The sequence below is a fragment of the Camellia sinensis genome, chromosome 3, assembly GCF_055761805.1.
Source record: "Camellia sinensis isolate YWXY chromosome 3, ASM5576180v1, whole genome shotgun sequence".
NCBI classification, from domain to species: domain Eukaryota; kingdom Viridiplantae; phylum Streptophyta; class Magnoliopsida; order Ericales; family Theaceae; genus Camellia; species Camellia sinensis.
In genome coordinates, this window is record NC_138963.1 from 179,561,887 (window position 1) to 179,580,720 (window position 18,834).

Consider the following 18,834-nt stretch of genomic DNA (forward strand, 5'->3'; position numbering starts at 1 on the left):
ATCTCTCTCGCTCATCTCTCTCTGTCTCTCTCTCGTTTATCTCTTTTCGCTCTTTTTTTCTCTCCTCTCTTTGTCTATATCTTTTCACCCGTTTTTTCATCTTCCTCTCTCTCTCTTCTCTTTCTCTCTCTTACTCATCACTCTTTTCTTTCTGTCTATCTGTCTCTCTCTCTCTGTGTTTCTCACTCATCTATCTCTTCTCTCATCTCTTTTCTCTCCCTGTCTTTTCACTCATCTCTCTCATTTCTATCTCTCTCATCTCTCTCTGTCTCTCTCGCTCATCTCTCTTCTCTCTATCTCTCTCTCTCCCTCTTGTTTATCCCTCTTCTCTCTATGTCTCTCTCGCTCATCTCTCTTCTCTCTATCTCTCTTTCTGTCTCTCTCGTTCATCTCTCTTCTCTCTTTGTCTCTTTTTCTGTCTTTCACTCTCTATCTCTTTATCTTTTTGTCCCTCTCTCTCTCTCTTCTCTCTCTCTCTCTCCTACTATGTTGGCGTTGCTCACTCTTTCCATTCCGTCTTCTCTATTTACTGAGCTCCCTCTCGATTTATCTATCCACTACAAGAAAATGCACTTTTAGCGACCACTTTGTCTCTCTCTCGTTCATCACTCTGTCTTTGTCTCTCTCTCTCTCTCTCTTTCTCTTCTCTATCTGTCTCTCACTCATCTCTCTCTCTCTTTCACCACCCATCTCCTTTACCACCTTCACCACTACTGCAAACGCCATTCTACTACTACCACTATTACTACCACTGTCGCCACTTCACCTCTACGACTACCACCTCACTGTTGGTGCCTCTCTCTCTCTCTCCTAAACACCCACTGCACCAGCTGGGCTCATCCTCCTTCTCCTCCACTGGTGCCTCCGCCGGATCCGAAAGATCGTCGAGATCTGATTCAAATTTGAGTCATCGTCTCGATTCCTGATCTCTCTCAAGCTTCTCTCTACCACACCCCTTGAAACAAGCTAAACCCTAACCTAACCGCTCAATCTCGACCCTCAATTGAAGTCCTCTCACCCCCTCTCGAGCCCCAAATTGCCATGAAATCAACCAAACGCGCTTGCATTGTCGGAGTCGCGCTCAATTGCTACTTCAAACAGATCTCTCAGATGCCTAGTTGGTCCAAAAAATAGCTTAGAAAACATGAACCAGCTTAGATTACCCAAAGTTGTAGGAATAGGCCAAGTGCTTTGGATGTTTTTCAAAAGTGTTTTTGAAAATCTTCATCTTCATCATCAGCTAGAGTTTCCTGGTTTTCGAGCTCTTTGAAGATGTCAATGGCGTCGCAAGAGCATCTGGACAAGATGCAGCTTCGCCAAAACTACTATAACCTCTGGCACATCGATCTGTCTTTCACTCATCTCTCTCTCTTACCACCCATCTCCTCTACCACCTTCACCACTACTGTAAATGTCATTCCACTACCACCACTGTTGCCACTCCACCTCTATAACTACCATTATTACCACCATCGCCACCGCTCCACTACCACCACCACTACTATTGCCACTACTACTACTACCATTACCTCTCCTCCACCACCGCCACTCCATCTCCTCTACCACTACCACAACTTCACCACTAATTTCCTTCACCATCACCACCACCACCACCACCACCATTACCTCTTATCTACCACCTTCATTACTGTTGCCGCTGCCTCTCTTCCACCATAGAAAATTAGTTCCTAATTCTTGGTGACCAAAAAAAATGGGCCACGAGAAAATGTTTTTAATTGACCACAAAAAATTAACTTTATTTTAATAGAAAATATTTTTCATTAAAATATTACCCCAATTTCTACCAAATAAAAATAATAATAATTTTTTTCATTAAAATAAAAATGAAACAAATAAATTTTCAACCTCAGTAACTAAAAAATAAAAATAAAAAATAAAAAACAAATGAAATTTTAAAAAAAAAAAATCATTAACTACAAAAAAAAAAAAAAAAATTAATAAAACCACGTCACACCGCCTCTGCTCTTCTTTTCTTCTTTTCTTTTCGTTTCCTCCTCTTTCTATCTAAATTCCCCCCTTCCTTTTGTTTCTCACCAACTCAAAAAACTCCCTTAAACAAACAAATCCCCAATTTCATCTCTCTCTCTCTCTCTCTCTCTCTCTCTCTCTCTCTCACGTCTGCAAGCAGCGGCAGCGGCAGTGGCAGCAGTAGCAAGGGGGGACGATGGCGAGCAGCGAGCGACGACGGTGAGCATCGAGTGGCGATAGCTAGCAGCGGCAGCGGTGGTGTGGCATCTCAGATACCTTTACCGATTCAACCCGTCCCTCCGATTGAGCTATTAGGGTTTTGCCCCAAAACGAAAACCTGGCAACGCCGACTGAGGTAAACCTCTCTCTCTCTCTCTCTCACACACACACACACACACACACAACCACACACACATTTCAATCCAACATATATGTATATGCACATAAGTAATTGAGTCTTAGTTATGAACATTTGGGTTTTTTTAGTTGTTCCAGAGTTTTATAAAAGCGGTGCCTTTGGTTTGGGTTTTTTTATTTTTTATTTATTATAAGTATATTGCTTTGTGCCTCTCCTGCAAAGGCATCAGTGTTTGTTCTGCTAAATGATTTCCTGCCTGGTACTCTTTCTCAGGTCTTGAGGATGGCAATATCCCATTTGGTTCAGTGGAAGGTACGTCACTACAAATCGACTTATCATAGCATTTCGGTACAATTTTTTTATCAAGTTAAGAGTGCACATCTCATTTATTTGTTGCCTTCTAAAATGATTTCCTTTTTCTTCCCCCAACTCCACCAAAAGGAAAAAATGAACTTTTACATATTTGAGGATTAATTGTTTTATTTATAGAATCAGATATTAACATGTTGACCCCAACCACACGAAATGGTTGCCTATTACACAACTCACTAACCCTGCCAGGAGTTGGAAGGATGCAGGAAAGAGTGATGCCCACATTAAATCGATTGATTCATCATGGGAACATCACGTCTATGTCAAGACCTTATTACCATATTATGGCTAACATTCATGGATTACTTGTATGCCAAAATGAATGTCTATCATTATATAACTAGAGTTAATTTTCAATTTTACCCTGAATCTGCTAAAGAGTAGAGGATGTTATGTTTCTACCACTCTCTGTGTATTTTTTTAATTGTCTACTACTCCACTTTGATACCTAGGCTTGTTTTAATCCCCTAATTTTTGTGTGAATTGGAATGCAGCTGCTTGATGTAGTGGTGGGTTTATAATTTGTTGTCAAAATGTGTATCTGTAATCAGGAATTGGTCTTTGGACTTCTAGTTCTTACCAGACATTGATCTTTCATTATTTTGTTTAAGAGTTGGTCTCCATTTCATGCTCAGTTCTCAGAGTGCAATAATAAATTGCATGCATGGATCTTCAGCTGATGAAGTTAATTGATGTCCGGGGAAAAGTATGATTTGATAATTTTTATTGTGGTGTTTTGGGTCCATGAAGTTTGTTAATTCAAATAGTGGCTTCATGATACCTTTTGAACAAAGTTTATATGCAGTCCCTTCGTCTTCAATCCATCAGGAAGCTGATGCAGCATAGTTGATGTGGGCTAGGACTTGGAAAAAGACAACGTGCATATTGTTCTTGTTGGACTCCTACTGATTTGATACTTGAGTCCTATTAAGTTACGATATTGGGCAGGAGTGAGTGGTTTAGAAGGTTTTCATATGGTGATTAGATTTGATGAAGCCTATAAATTGGCTCTATCTCTGCAAAACAAGATTAGGCTCTCAAATATGAATAAAATGCAGATCTAATGTATATTACATGTACTAGGATACGAGTATTGGGTATGAATGTTTGTCAAATCTTCCTAAATCTAAATATTTGGTTATTGAGATATGTATCCAAAAGTTGATTATGGGTATGTAGATGCATCTAAATATTATACAGGTTTTGGAAACATATCTCATACTCTTATTCTTGTCATATTCAATGAACATGGGTACATTGGGAGGAACAATGTATTATACAGTTGAGTAACAATTGCTGTAAGGTTCTTGTTGGGTTTTTGATTTTTTGGAGAAAAAATTGTTTTTGATTTTGGGTTTTTTGTGTTTAGATGGATCGGTATCAGAGGGTAGAGAAACCGAGGCCAGAGACGCCGATTAACGAGAATGAGATTTGTATAACCACTCAGGAGAGGATGAGGAACTACATTATTTATGCTACCACTCTGTTTCAAGTCTCTCTCTCTCTCATTGAAAAATTAGGGTTTTGATTGAGCAAATCAAAAATTAGAATTGTGTTTTGGGTTGTGAAATTATTATTATTTTTGTTTTTAAATTTCTTGAATGCGAGTTGGGGAAAATATTTGAATCTGAATTGGAAAAATTAAAACCTAAATGTGAAATTAGGTTCTTGGGTTGAACACAATTTTTTTATTTTTTTTTATTATTATAAATTTGTTGAATCTAAAGAAATTGGGTTCTATTACGAAAATTAGGGTCCTGTAGTTGTGATTGTATAAAAAAAATTAATTTATGGAATCTAAAACTAGAAAATCCTACAGGAACTCCATTAGTATAAAAAAATAATTATATACTTTCTTGAATTAATTTGTTGAATTTGTTATTATTATTAATTTGTTCAGAATTAAAAAATTTGAATTCAAATAAGTACAACAAAAAATTGACTATAGAACGAGTAGAAGAATCTATATGTGATTGGAACACATAGGTTGATTTGAATGATTTTGTATTATATATGCTGCATTCTTTTGTCATTTATATGGCCAATGTCTTCCTTTAGTTCCTATAATATTTATTGACTTACATTCATTGCAGTTACATTGGAATTTTTGAGTTACTTTAATATTCATGATTTACACAAATATAAATATATGTTATAAACTTTTAGATATAAACTTTATAAACAAGTTAAAATATATCAACTTTTAGATTGTTAGGAAATTCATCAAAATCTTGAAAGTTGATCAAAAGTGAGAAACACATTGTGATTTTGGCATGATAATGTCAATGCAGAGTAGTGTAGTGCATCTTATACTTTTGCATGATCATTTCCTTTTTTAAAGTTTCGTGCATCAGGTATTTTTTTATCCCAATATATATATATATATATATATATATATTTCTTGCATCAGGTACTGTTTAGCTTTATAATAAATAAATAGTCTAACCTTATGTTCATCATGAGTTTGAGAATGCTAGTTTCTTTCTACTTTTCTGGACTGATCATGTTTCCTTTTTTCCGAATGCAGACTTAAATTTTTTGTTCCTATTGCATTCCTTGCTTTCACAGTCTTGGTGCCAGTTAATTATACCAATGGATCTTTGGAGCATTCTAATTTAACTTACAGTAGCATAGATAAGTTTTCTATCTCAAACATTCCAACTGGATCACATAGGTAAGCAAGACTCTGTGCTAAATTTGCTATATATTTTAAGTTACTTTTTTCTTTTGCCATAAATATGCCGAATTGGTTTGGTTTGGTTTGGAATAAATATGCTGAATCCTCTCCATAGAACTTTGATCTTTATATTTGCTCTTGAGTGCTTTCTGTGGGAATTGCCTCTTCTATTTAGTGTATGGAAATAATTTAATGCTTTTTAGTTGGTTTGTTGTTGGTGGAAACAAGACAATATTGAGAGAGAAAGAGAGAGGGACAGAGGAAAAGTAAATTTACAGTTTCTTCACATATTTTAATTTAATAAATAATTTTTCTCCATGGCATGTAGCAAACAGCACTATAGTCTTCCTGTATATTTTAGTTTTTATTGATGAATTTGTTGTGGGTGGGAAAATTCTAATATAGACACCCTTAAAAGGGTGTATTATATGCACTTTATTTATATTATTTTTTCTTTAATTATGACTAATTTTTCTTTAATTATGATATTATTTTAATGATAACTGATAAAATATTTACATATGACTCATATTATATTTAATTATGGATTCAAAAAAATATAAAATTATACAATTTACCTATATATATGGTACCCCACCATTCGAGTATTGCGTAGTGTAATCAGAATCAGAGTGCCCAGGTGATATACATGCCTTTGCATGTGGAGGTATCGGGTCTAGTCAATTACTTATCTTTTGTGATTGTGCTTTCTTTATCTGAACATCATTAAGATCAATTGAAACATAGGTAGCCGTGGGAATGGTCTGAGAAAATTGAATATGAATCATAGTTTGAGAAAATTGCAATATACAGAAATGTTTAAAAATTTTGGTTTGTGGTTCATCAAATAGTGGACTTTGAATGTGAGTTTGTATCTTTCATCACAAAATAAAATAAATTGATAAAGCAGTAAATTCCTTCATCAATATTTGAAGTGACAAGATCACTTAGCACAGCAGAATTGGAAATCAATATAATGACTCAGGTCCTTCAACAAGAATTTCCTGGTCTGTTATGAGATCTAAACTGTCGTGGTGGTGCAAACTATGAAATCTTCAAGCCTGTTCTATTTAGTTGCAGAAACAATGATAGTTAGAAATTAAATTTATGGTCTTAGTAGCATTATCCTCAACTCTATTTGTTTTGATGTGAAAAAGTGCATGCTATTCATGGAAACCCTGTTTTCTTTCCCTTTTTTTCTTCTTCTTTATCAGCAGTCAACAGATCATCCAATATATCGTTAGTTGGTACAATTCTATAAAAGAAATTAGATATTGTATTACACTTTTAGAGCTTCTTGAGACTGCCACTGAAATGTGGAAGTGTTCAAAATATTCATTGCAATTGTCTTATGTTTGTCCATAGAAAAGTACTTGAGCTGAATACCAGAGATCCGGAATGAGCTATATATCCTGGTTCGATTTAGCAGTAGGACGACTTACTAGCATTGTAAAACTATAATGCATAAAACAAGTCTTATCTTCTTCATTAGTTTCAGAAATCTCTTCTACTTATAATGCAATTTTCTGTTTTCTTTGTTTTTTGGGGGGACTACTATAGTATTTTGCTTCCCCGTGTATTGTTTGGTTTCAGAAAACACTTGGACAAAGAACCTCTTCAGCCTGAACAATCATTATTCTCCATCAAATTCCTCTATGTTGCATTTTGAATATGTTAAGTCATGTTCCCTTGTTCTCTTTATGTAATTTTAAGAACCTCATCCACTATTTCTCCTGACTCTCTTTGCCTGTCAAAACTATTGAACAAAAAAATTCTAGTATTTTTCGTTGTCACTGACCCAATCTATCTGCTGCTTGTGTTCCCAAAAATGAGAACACGAGTAATTTTTTCTTTTTTTCTTTTCTGACAAAAGCCAATGCTAACTAGTGTAATTTATCTTTATTTATTGTTAAATACAACTCTTTCTTAGAAAGTGTAACTGAAAATAAAAGGAAATCACAGCTCATAATTAACTTACTTTGTTTACACAGTGACAAATAATAGGATCATGTATTTGGACAGGGGTACATACCAAACTTTAAATTGGTTCATAAAATTCACCATTTCCAGGTTAGGTTACCCCTCCTAAAATGTAACCGTAAGCAAACATCACCTTTGGAAAGTGATAGTGGTGACTTTTGAGTTTGTTCACATGGAACATAGAAGATTTTCTCAACTGTCTCATCCTGTGACTTAAATGGTTGTAAATTTGAATTAGGGAGCATAGGAAAATTGAGGCAATGAGAGTAACTAGTGTCTTCTTAACTTCCAATTGACCAATTCATAGAAGAATTCTCAATTTTGGCATAGATAAGAGTTATAGAAGATTCCAAAGGTAAGATCATTGCAAGAATGGATCTCTAAATTGAGTTTCAGAGAACTTATCAACACTCTCCTCCTTGCATACTTAGTTCTTATTAATGGTGAAACAAAGGATTGTATTCATCCCTCAAGATGTGTTAGGTAGGGAGATCGTCTTTTCATCTATTATGCTTTCTAGAGGTGTAGAAGAGGATGTGATACATGGTCTTTAGGTTGCTCAGGGAAATCCTAGTGTATCTCATCATATTTTTTTATGTAGATGATAACTTGGTTTTTGGGAGGGATACTATGGAGGGACTTAATTTCAAAATTAAAAACAAAAAAATTATATCTGCACATGAACAAGCCTCTGGTTAGCTGATTAATTATGAGAAATCAGTTCTCTTTTAGTCCAAATGATGCTGATTGGAGGGATCACTTGAAGCAGCTTTTTGGGGTTCCAGTGGTGCAATGTCCTGAGAGGTATTTGGAAGGTATGCCTGCCTTGTTGATGTACTTATCTGTTTTTGGTAATAAAATCTCACTAACCAAAAAAAACAAAAAACAAAAAAAGGATTAATGGAAAGTTTTTAGATCAATTTTATGAAAGGGCTTGGAAGAAGTTACTTATTCATAAATTACTAAATGCTTTAAATACTTACTATTTGGTTACCGGGAAAGTGGAGGGAAAGGGGAAAAGAAAAAAAAAATAGAAAAAAAAGAGTAATGCAGAGTTTACCAAAACACTGAACTGTCCAGAACTAGGCATATCTTGGTTGTATTAGGTTCATCTAACCTAATATTTTCTCTTTAACCAACAGGGGCTATAGATCACAATTATAGATTTTGTTAATCAAGTTGATCTCAAACCCTAACTGATCTCTACACGCTCCTCTATATTGAATGATTTGACCTCTTTGCAATCTCCTCTCTGATCACAAACTTGAACCAGTTAAAGCAATTCATCGATGATTGCAAGTCCAATTCCTCAATCCTCTCCGATTCTTCTCTCCCCTTCTTCCAAGACTACCTTGAGAGGTATGATATAATTCATTTTTATGTATTTACATACTTTCCTGTTGAATTTGCTTTTCTTATGTATTTTTATATGATTTTTTGGTGGTTTAGTGGAGTGAATTGATTTTGAACTTTATGTATTTCTATTAGTTTTTTGGTGGTTTAGTGCTTGCCTTTTCCTCTAGTTTGATGATAACTGTAAAATAAAAAAAAAAATTGAAAGCATTTAATATTCACAAAATAGTTTTAATCTTTCAAAATTGATATTATATTGTCAGTTGTGACCTTATTTTTTCAGTAATAAAATCTGAGATATATCATAAAAGGCTGCTGTTTTTAAGCAGTTGTGACCTTCTATAAGCACACTTTCTTGAAAGAAATGTGAGTTTCTGTCTTCAATCAGTACAAGCAAATTGCAATTACCCAACACTAGGTGAAATGCTAATTGATTAAATGTTGTCACAGGTATATTGAAGGAAATGCTTTCCGGCCAGGTGTGAACCCTATTGGCGCTAAAAGTCCATGCTGTTTATATTTTGTATTTTGAATGTGTTTCTTAATATAGAAAGAACACTTGACTGTCATCTCCCTGCAGATGTGTGAGAAATGGAAATTACGATGAAGCTCTGGATTTAGAAGCCTTTGTTTGCAAACTTTCAACAATGCATCCAAAGTTAGTTTTACTCATCTTATTTTGCTGTTTAGGCTAAAGACAGCTTACTGAGATTTTCTATTTTTTTTTTTCATTTTGCTCCCCCTTCCTATCTTGTTTGCCTTCAAGGCTGCCTGTTATTCAAGCACTTGCTGCGGAAGTTAAGCAGACCACCCAATCTCTTCTTTCTCAGCTTCTCCAAAAACTGCAATCAAACATTCAGGTACTTAGGCCAAATCTTATGAAATAATATGCTGATGATGTGCAGCTGGTTTGACACGATTCATCTAGAACTATGATTTCTGAAGTTTCATTTATTTATCTTGCATAAACCCTTATGTATTGCAGTTGCCAGAATGTCTCCGCATTATTGGATATTTACGTCGTAGGGTTATTGATGGAATCATTTTGAAATAACTAAAGCTTTTAAAGTGTGAGGTGTGCTTAAATTAAAAGTTTATAAGGTGGCATGTCGTGTCGGACACCGACACAACACGACACTCATGGGAAACTTCTTGACCTTTGCCAGAAACACCTCTAAACATGTTCTACTATTTTTTAAAATATTTTAGACAACATGCTTTAAGCACTTGGGGAACATGTGCATATCGCTTAGACACATGAAATACATTACAAGTTTTGAATAAAATAACTTGGAATTCAATGATATAAGACTAACAATGCATTAGCAATCTTTAATTTAGTTTAATGCTTAATTTAAAATTTACTACTAAAGCTTTGTCTCCATTGATTTTGATAGGAAAAGAATATTTAGAAAATATATATATATAGAGAGAGGTAACAGAAATAAAAAGAAATGAAGTTAAAAGAAAGGAACGAACAAAAGAGGCAAAGAGTTTATATGTCGGTAAGTATACTTTGTCAAAAAGTACATGGATGCCGGTAAATATATTTTTGTGCAAGCATATATGTCAGTATTTTCCTATCTAGTGACCTAAAAAATGCTTACTTTCCTGTAACATTGATGGGAAGGGCTGGGGATGGTTTGAAATAAAACAAACTTCACATGACACAACTCCTGTTTCTAGCACTAGGACAAAATTTTACATTCCTTAATGAGCTAAGATTAGCTCTAATATCACCCATTTCTATCTTCTTGACTCCTTTCCCTTCCAAACATGATACATAGTACCAGCAAGGGTCAACCTGTAAACATAATCTGTAATAGCCTTACCTCCACACTCTTCAGCAAAAGTCAGGCATTTCTTCTACCAGGAAGAATTCTCCTCAAAAGAACAGTCCAAGTATATGCTGAAAAATATTAACAAAAAAATAAATGATCGTGATCAAACCCATTGCACAATACACACTTGTTTTCAGAAACAATCCCCCACTTAAACATTCTATCCATTGTAGCCAGTCCTCACTGAACAGCAACCCATTACACAAAGCTCCACTTAGGAACATTTTGAGGCAACCATGCCAATTTATGTCAAGGGACGATAGGGTATTGTGTTTGAATTGCTTGCCAAGCTATTCACCATTACTAGAGGGTAGCCAAAACACGGAGTCAGGCCTATTAGGATTCAATACAAAGCTAGCAGGGTATTAGCCTCAATCTCAGAACAGCAACCAATTGTACAAAGCTCCACTTAGCAACATTTTGAGGAAACCATGCCAATTTATGTCAAGGGACGATAGGGAATACCATTTGAATTGCTTGCCAAGCTGAAGCCACAGTATATTCACCATTACTAGAGGGTAGCCAAAACACTGAGTCAGGCCTATTAGGATTCGATACGAAGCTAGCAGGGGTATTACCTTTAATCTCAATAATAACCACTCTTCTACCTCTAGGCCACTTCCAATTCCCAAAATTAATGATAAGAGGAAACTCTGCTATTCACAGCCATGCCCATATGAAAAGCAATCCTTTCCCCATATTTCTTATTCAAAGGACCCAAGGGATGCCAATTATCAAATCGCGGAAATGTAACAGTCCCATCACCAATGATATATTGATCAAAGGCTGCCCCACAGCTCTTAGTTCAAAAAACTTCCTGACAGTCCAAGATGCCTCAGTAGGAAGACACTTACCCTTAATTACACAAGTATGGACCCACTTAACCCACAAAGAATCAGCTTTCTTACTTAAAGCCCACAAAGGTTGTCTTAGCATAGTGGCCTTATTCCACTCTCTCAAATTTCTGAATCCCAAGCCCTCTTCAGCCTTTGGTGCATAAATATGCATCCACTTCACTTTTGCATTGTAGTACCTAAACTCACTCCCTGTCCACAAATATGCATCCACTAGAGAGAAGTTTGTTTTATCTCTATTATTATTTTTAAGGAAAACTCGTCAGATGTATTCATTCATATCATATCTGGTAGGTAGGGTAGCAGAATGGATGAATATGCTTTCCCTTGATGTCTTGGGAAAGAGAACGGAAAGGAGGCACAAATGTTATGCCACCTTATTTATGTGAACTGCAAATTTATATTTTTTTTTGGTACACGTTAATCTTTTGTGTGTGATTACTTAGATTAGGGGCCTTGATCATCAGTGCTGATTGAATGTCTGCTCAAGCTGCTCATCTACAACCCAAAGTTTAATCTAAAGCTAAGACCATCAGAATCATTCATGTTTTAATTAATCTGTGGTATTATTCGTTAAAATAAACTTTACCAACTTTATTAAAAAATCATATATAAAAGTGAACTGAATCAATGGAGCTTTGATAGTTAACTATGCCTGTATTTGTTATGGTTGTTAGCTTATTAATCATCGTGTACTAAAATTTGTAGGTACAACAATAGGTACAGTTTTATTATGCCAGGTAGTTGTCTCAATACGATGTACATGTTTATAGGATTTAATTGATTTTTGCAAAGATACGGGTTTGCAATCCAGTGTTGCTGCCACTATCATGCTTCTCTGATAAATTTTCCAATTCTGTTTCTTTATTAGGTGCCTTACATCACTACTGCTTTGATGGATGCGAAGCATGGCATGGAAGGGCGCAAGGATTTTTTGATTGGCTATCAAGGCAACTTAGTGGATTAAGCAATTTTCCTGATGCTGTAAATCTGAATTATGTATTGTTTCAATTTGTTATGCTAGATGGATGTGACTTGTGAATGAAAACTTAGAATAGTTGTATTGTGTCGAATGTTAATGAATTATGTATTGTGTCGAATGTTAATGATTCAGTTAATTTGAAGGATGCTTTAAAATTGTAGGTTTATTATGGATTGAATGAATTATTAGGAATTACAGGTGTATTGTTTTACTGCTTTGGCGACCAATTTATTAGTCGCGACAAATAAATTATTTTTTTTCGCAAAAAATGACAATTGCCGACCAAGATTTTTGGTCGCAAAAAATACATCTATTGCCGACCAAAACAGTTCTTGGTCGTGGAAACTCACTTTTGCCGACCAAAAGTTTTGGTCGCGAAAAGTAACAAATGGCGACCAAAATCTTTTTTGGTCGTGGAATGTCACAATTGACGACCAAACTTTTTGGTCGCGGAATGTCACGATTGGCGACCAAACTTTTTGGTCGCGGAATGTCACGATTGGCGACCAAAATTTTTTGGTCGCGGAATGTCACAATTGGCGACCAAAATTTTTGGTCGCGGAATGTCACAATTGGCGACCAAACTTTTTGGTCGTTGAATGTGATAATTGGCGACCAAACTTTTTGGTCGGGAAAATATCACTTTTCGCGACCAAAGTGTTTTGGCGACAAAATAAATTAGTCGCAGTAATTAAATATTTAGCGACAAAAAATTTAGTCGCGAAATCCAACTTTTGCCGACCAACCACAATTTTGGTCGCGAATTACTTTTGCCGACCCTCAATTGGCGACCAAAGTAGCGACCAAAAAAATTGGTCGCGGATAACTTTTGCCGACCAAAAATTGACTTTTAGCGACCAATTTTTTTGTTGCCAAAAGTGTTAATTCTTGTAGTGGCTTGATATGGTGGTTGTATAGATCGACAACGGTAGAGTATAGATCTGCGATGACAGTAGCGGATATACGATGATAGAAGAGGTAGGCGAACAATAACGACGACAATGGTAATGGTGGGTAGACGGCAACAACGGTGGTCGTGGTGGATAGAAGGTGATGGTAGCGGTGGTGATAGGTGGATGGCGATGACAGTAATGGTGGTAGATAATGGTGATGTGAAGTTTTTGAAAAAGTAGTGAAAAGAGAGAGAGATAGGTGGATGGCGATGACAGTAATGGTGGTAGATAATGGTGATGTGAAGTTTTTGAAAAAGTAGTGAAGAGAGAGAGAGAGAGAGAGAGAGAGATGAAAGAACATTTAATGAGGGCAAAACTTACTGATATCAAATGCCTTACTCTCTTTACTGACTGCAAGGTGCTTGTGGATAGTTTTGTACAATCTTGCAAGCTGGATTGGGAGATGGATCTAATTATCCAAGATATGTGGTCTTCTAAGTAAATGTTTTGAATTTCTATGTATAATTGAAGTAGCCAGGCAAGTTCTTGAACCTGCTCATCAGCTAGCTAAATCTGTAAACTCTTTATATTCAGTTTAGCAATGTTATGGTTGCGTTTTGATCGTTCTCCCAAAAAAAAAAAAAACTTAATGATATTTAAATTTCTTTAATGGGATGGTAATTAATCCTAGCTGTTTTTTTTTTTTTTTCTAATGATATTATTCCATATATAAGGACCCCGTATAATTGCTAATGGGCCCGTTTAACGCAGTTTGCTGAATAAATCTCATATTGCATCGTTTTTCATGGCCTACTTTTAATGGCCCAATCTTCAGCCCAATAAGGATGTCTATGATGGCCCAGTTTGATAAAGTTTACAATATAGACTGTTTTAAGGGTTTTTTTTTTTTTTTTTTTTTTTTTTTAGTTTTAAACTTTATTTTGAGAATTTGTGTTAGAATATTCCGTAAGTTCAAAAAAATAAAATAAAAAAAGAGTGCTTATTATTGACAAATTAGGGGGTGGATTGCCTTTAGGCTGGCTTGTTTTGGGGTGTAAAGGATGGAATGAGATTAGAATGAAGGTGGAGCTATTTAGTGTTGGGTTTGTTTGTAGAGCTGGGGAAGAGATTAGGATGGAGGATGATATTAAGATGGAGGTTGGAAGGGGGGATTAGGATGGAGGAAGTAGATGTGGTATTAGAAAAATAGTGAAGGGATTATAAATTTTTTTATTTTTTACATATTGAGAATTTTTTTTTGAACATTAATGTTTAATTTTTTGTATTTTTTATTTGTTTTATTATTTTATATAAAATAATTTAATAATTCATACACTAACAAATATCATCAAAACAAATACAATTTTGCTTAATCCCTTCACTATCAATCCCCTCACTATCAATCCCCTCCATTCTACCTTTGAAAACAAATGGGGCCTTAGCTACTTTTTATTAACAATGTTTATATAATGATACAGTAAATGAATATATTGTATTAAATAAAGTGACTTTTTTAATTAACAATTTGATATTAATTATTTGAACCGTGCTACGTAGCTCGAAACCAAGACCCCCCTAATCCCTCGAAACCAAAACGACGCCGTTTCGGTGTTTTTGAATTCTTTTTTTTTTTTTTTTGGTTCAATCAGAAAGAAGAAGCAGACGGGAAGAAGAAGAAGAAGGGAAGAAGCAGAAGTAGAGACAGACGGCGGACCGACGATCGACGGAGCTTCGACGATCGGACGCTCGGCCAGAATGCAGGGGCCATTTGTGTGTGTGTGTCTCCATTCCCTCTTCTCTCTTCTCTCCCTCTCTTTCCCTCTCTCCTCTCTGCTCTTCTCCTCTCCGTTCTCCCTCTCTCTCTCTCTTTCTCCCTCTCTCTCTTCCACCTACGTTTTGAGTTCGAAAATGGTGGAAAATGGCAGAAAAAAAAAAAAAAAAAAAAAAAACCTAATGTCCAAAACGATGTCGTTTTGGGCATTAGGGGGATTAGGGGGGGCAAATTTTCGAGCTCTCAAGCTTTATTCTAATTATTTAGTCTAAATGTATTCGCACATTCCCTTTCTCTTATTTAGAATGTTACCCTTAAAAAGCTTATGTTATAACATAATGTACAAATTAAGCAGAGATCATGGACAATATGAATTACCAATCAAAAAGTTTATGTTATAACATAATGTACAAATTAAGCAGAGATCATGGACAATATGAATTACACAATCATGTAGAGATCCATCTAAAAAGTATGAACAACGCTCAATTTAGAAAAAAAAAATTGCCCATGGTTCTCTAATTTCTAAACATTGCTAGTCGAGGGAAGACGAGGCAATATGTGCCTACCTCATTGAAGCTCTATTATGTGATTATTTTTTTAATTTTTAATTTTTTGGTAAGAAGCTGGGGGTCATTGCTAAAAAAAAATCAATCATTTTGTTTTGTTTTGATTGATTTTTTGAAAATTAATTTTTTTTAAATTTTTTTAATTTTTAGTGAATATTTTTAATATTTTAAATAATTTTTTATTTTTTAGATGGACATAACTTATATGCACCTATAAAGTAAAAAATATTTGTGAAAAATATTTAAAAATTCAATAAATATACAAGAATACAAAAATGTACTGAATTTTTATAACTTCTTTTTTTTTCTGTATTTTTTGTATTTGATGAATTTTTTAAATATTTTTTCCATAAATACTATATTTTTTAAGTATATCTAAATTAGGTACATTTAAAAAAATTAAAAATTTTGACTAAAAACAAAAAAAAAATTACAGAATATTTTTTATTTTTTTTTTGAAAAGTAGGCTCAATCTTCTAAAACCAAACAAATAAATTTTAGAATGGTAGACAAGATATAAACATCAATTCTATCCGAACCCTCGAAATTATTGGAGGATATAGATTAATTAGGTTTCTGTTAGGGAGGATATATTTGCAAATAAATTTTTATCATACCAAATCATTTACAGATAAAACAAACAGATAATCCAAGGTTTAGCCAGCTGGATTGAAGAAACAAACATACTCTCACAGCAATGCATCACATTTCGTTTCACAGGTGTTCCGTGACACCAAATTCAAAAGCACGAAACGGTCAATAGGATGGATGCTAGAGAACAATTCATCACTGTAAAACAGTAAATAAGTAATCCAAAATATTTCTTGAGATCAAAATCATTCAATTATGTAAATTAAAATGTGAAATAAGCTTCTTCTTCTTCTTTTTTTTTCAAGAGTCAAAATTTCAAAAAGGTCAAAATTTGTTTGTCATTAGATAAATAATATCATATTAACCTTTTCACTTAAACCCAAAAAAGATATTTTTATTTTTTTTTAAATTAATAATCCCAAAAACCCTCTTAAAACTGACTATTTTTTTTTTTTTTTGGGAAAAAAAGAAGAAGTTCATAGATTATGTAAATTAAAATGCGCAAGTGAAACCTAGATGTCTTGGTGGTCTATAAATTCCATGTGACTATGGTGATGCCACCATTACCATTAATAAAAAAAGTGAAATGCGTATAAGTGTTTACAAATGGAATACAAAAATTGTGGAATCAATTCTATCGGATAAGTATATAATAAATGTATATGCATATAAAATAACCACTAGAATGGTTCAACATCAATTAAAGCTACATATATAGATAATTATCATATGTGAGGCTAATTGCCAAATTGGAACAAGTTGAGCCAATGGATTTGATTCTCCTATTATACTGCCTCTTCATCTTAGCAAAAAACCATCTTTGCACCAACTATTTTGATAATAGTAGTACGTAGAGCATCTGTAATATTAAAATGAATAATTAAAATTAAATTTTTAATAGTGTTATATTGTAAAGATATTAAATTTTAGCAATGTGACTTGGGCATTGTTTGGAAACAATAGTTAGAGGTTATTTTAACCTCTTGGAAAGGAATAAAAAAAAAAAAAAAGCCTCACGGTTGCTGAGGCTCCAATTTGTGATTGAGAGTTGCTAATCAACAGAGGGTAAAAAGACTATTTTAACCTTTGAATATTGGACCAACTCATAAATTCTCCAGCAGTAACTTGGAAAAATAACTCTCTCATCTCTCTTGTTACAAATCAAATGTTTTACAATTTTTTTTATTTCTTTGTGATTCATAATTTTTATAAATAAAAGTCAAATTTTGTACAAAATTACGAATTGCATACTATTAGATTCATAAATTTTAGAATGAAAAGTCAAATTTCTTACAAATGTGGAATTTTTTTTAATTCGTAATTTTTATATTTATAAATAAAAGTCAAATTTTGTACAAAATTACGAATTGCATACTATTAGATTCTGTGTAAGTGATTTTCCGATCACATTGCCCAACTCAGTAATCAGCTGGAGAGTACTGGCAGAATAGATGACACCTAGCTGACCTGCAACAGAAAGAGAAGATTCCGGCGGTGGTTCGTCTACCCGGGGGCACTCCGACGATCAAGTCAGTATATCTCTCAAAGATAATCAATAGTTCTAAACTCACTGTTCAGAATATAAATTGCGTACCTTAGACCCATGGGAGTGCCTCTCTTTTATAATTAACTCAATCATTGTCCCACTAAAAGCCTAACTTCAATGAACTCTTGCTTAGTGATTATCCTAGACTCTCCAATAGATAAAGATAAACTCCCTAAGAGTGTTATCCTTATCTATGCTAAAGTCCTTCATCATTCTAGGACTCTTGTCCCTTATCCGCTTATCTCGGATTCCGATATCTTCGGAGATAACCTCGGCGTCATGACCTGGACACGTGACACCTCAGCTGACACATCGACATCACCTTGGCCACGTGTTGGTGCTCAGAAAATATATCCCCACAACTGCCTCCTAGGTTCTATTACCTCGGTATTCTGAGGTGATGGAACCTATATCGGTACTTCCTACCAGTACATCGGCTTAAGCCGAGATCATCATTTTAGGCCGACATGTCTTCTTAAAGATCAAGGATTCCAAGAGCTTCTTCACGTGTATCAGCTGTCACGCATCACATTTTAACCGTTTCAACTACGTGTCCTTCTCTTATTGGATCGTACTTGTGACGCGCCCGTAAGCCTCTCGCGCATGTGTGCGCCGCCTGGCAAATCCGTTTTTCTAGGCTCATCAATTTCTTTTTGCTGCCCTTTCACGTTTTTGGACAAAACCAATACTCCTCCTCTTCGTCTTTTCACTTTTCATCGTTTCTGAAGCTTTATCTCTCTAGCTTTTTCTTTTCAAACCCTTCATTGTTCAAGTTTCCGAAGCTCTGCTACCACCGTTGTTCTCCTCTTCCGGCGAGACGCTTGCTATTCTTCTCCGCTACTATCGTTCGTTTGACTTCGGCGAACTCAACACTGGCCTTCCTCTTTCTGGTAAGCCATTGTTTCTCCTGTTTTCAGTTTCTTGTTACTTTACTAAACTTTACCGTTTTACCTGCTGTCTTTGCAATCTTTGTTCATACTTTCGATATTTCATCTTGCATTTTGTATTCCACCATATATTTGAACTTGTTTGCTTCATGATTCTGTTTTTACCCAAAT

At 34.8% G+C, this 18,834-nt stretch overlaps 2 long non-coding RNA genes across 2 annotated transcripts; both read left to right on the forward strand.

Annotated features, from left to right (window-relative positions):
* Positions 1–2,051: 2,051 nt before the first annotated feature.
* On the forward strand, positions 2,052–9,751 carry LOC145822950 (uncharacterized). The gene is made up of 9 exons (XR_014364818.1): positions 2,052–2,344; positions 2,621–2,659; positions 4,089–5,393; positions 8,109–8,735; positions 9,013–9,095; positions 9,180–9,208; positions 9,310–9,387; positions 9,496–9,589; positions 9,715–9,751. It is a non-coding gene; the product is annotated as an uncharacterized LOC145822950 (long non-coding RNA).
* A 2,381-nt stretch (positions 9,752–12,132) lies between these two features.
* Positions 12,133–12,561, forward strand: LOC145821203 (uncharacterized). Its single transcript, XR_014363234.1, has 2 exons — positions 12,133–12,164; positions 12,296–12,561. It is a non-coding gene; the product is annotated as an uncharacterized LOC145821203 (long non-coding RNA).
* The last annotated feature ends 6,273 nt before the right edge of the window (positions 12,562–18,834 follow it).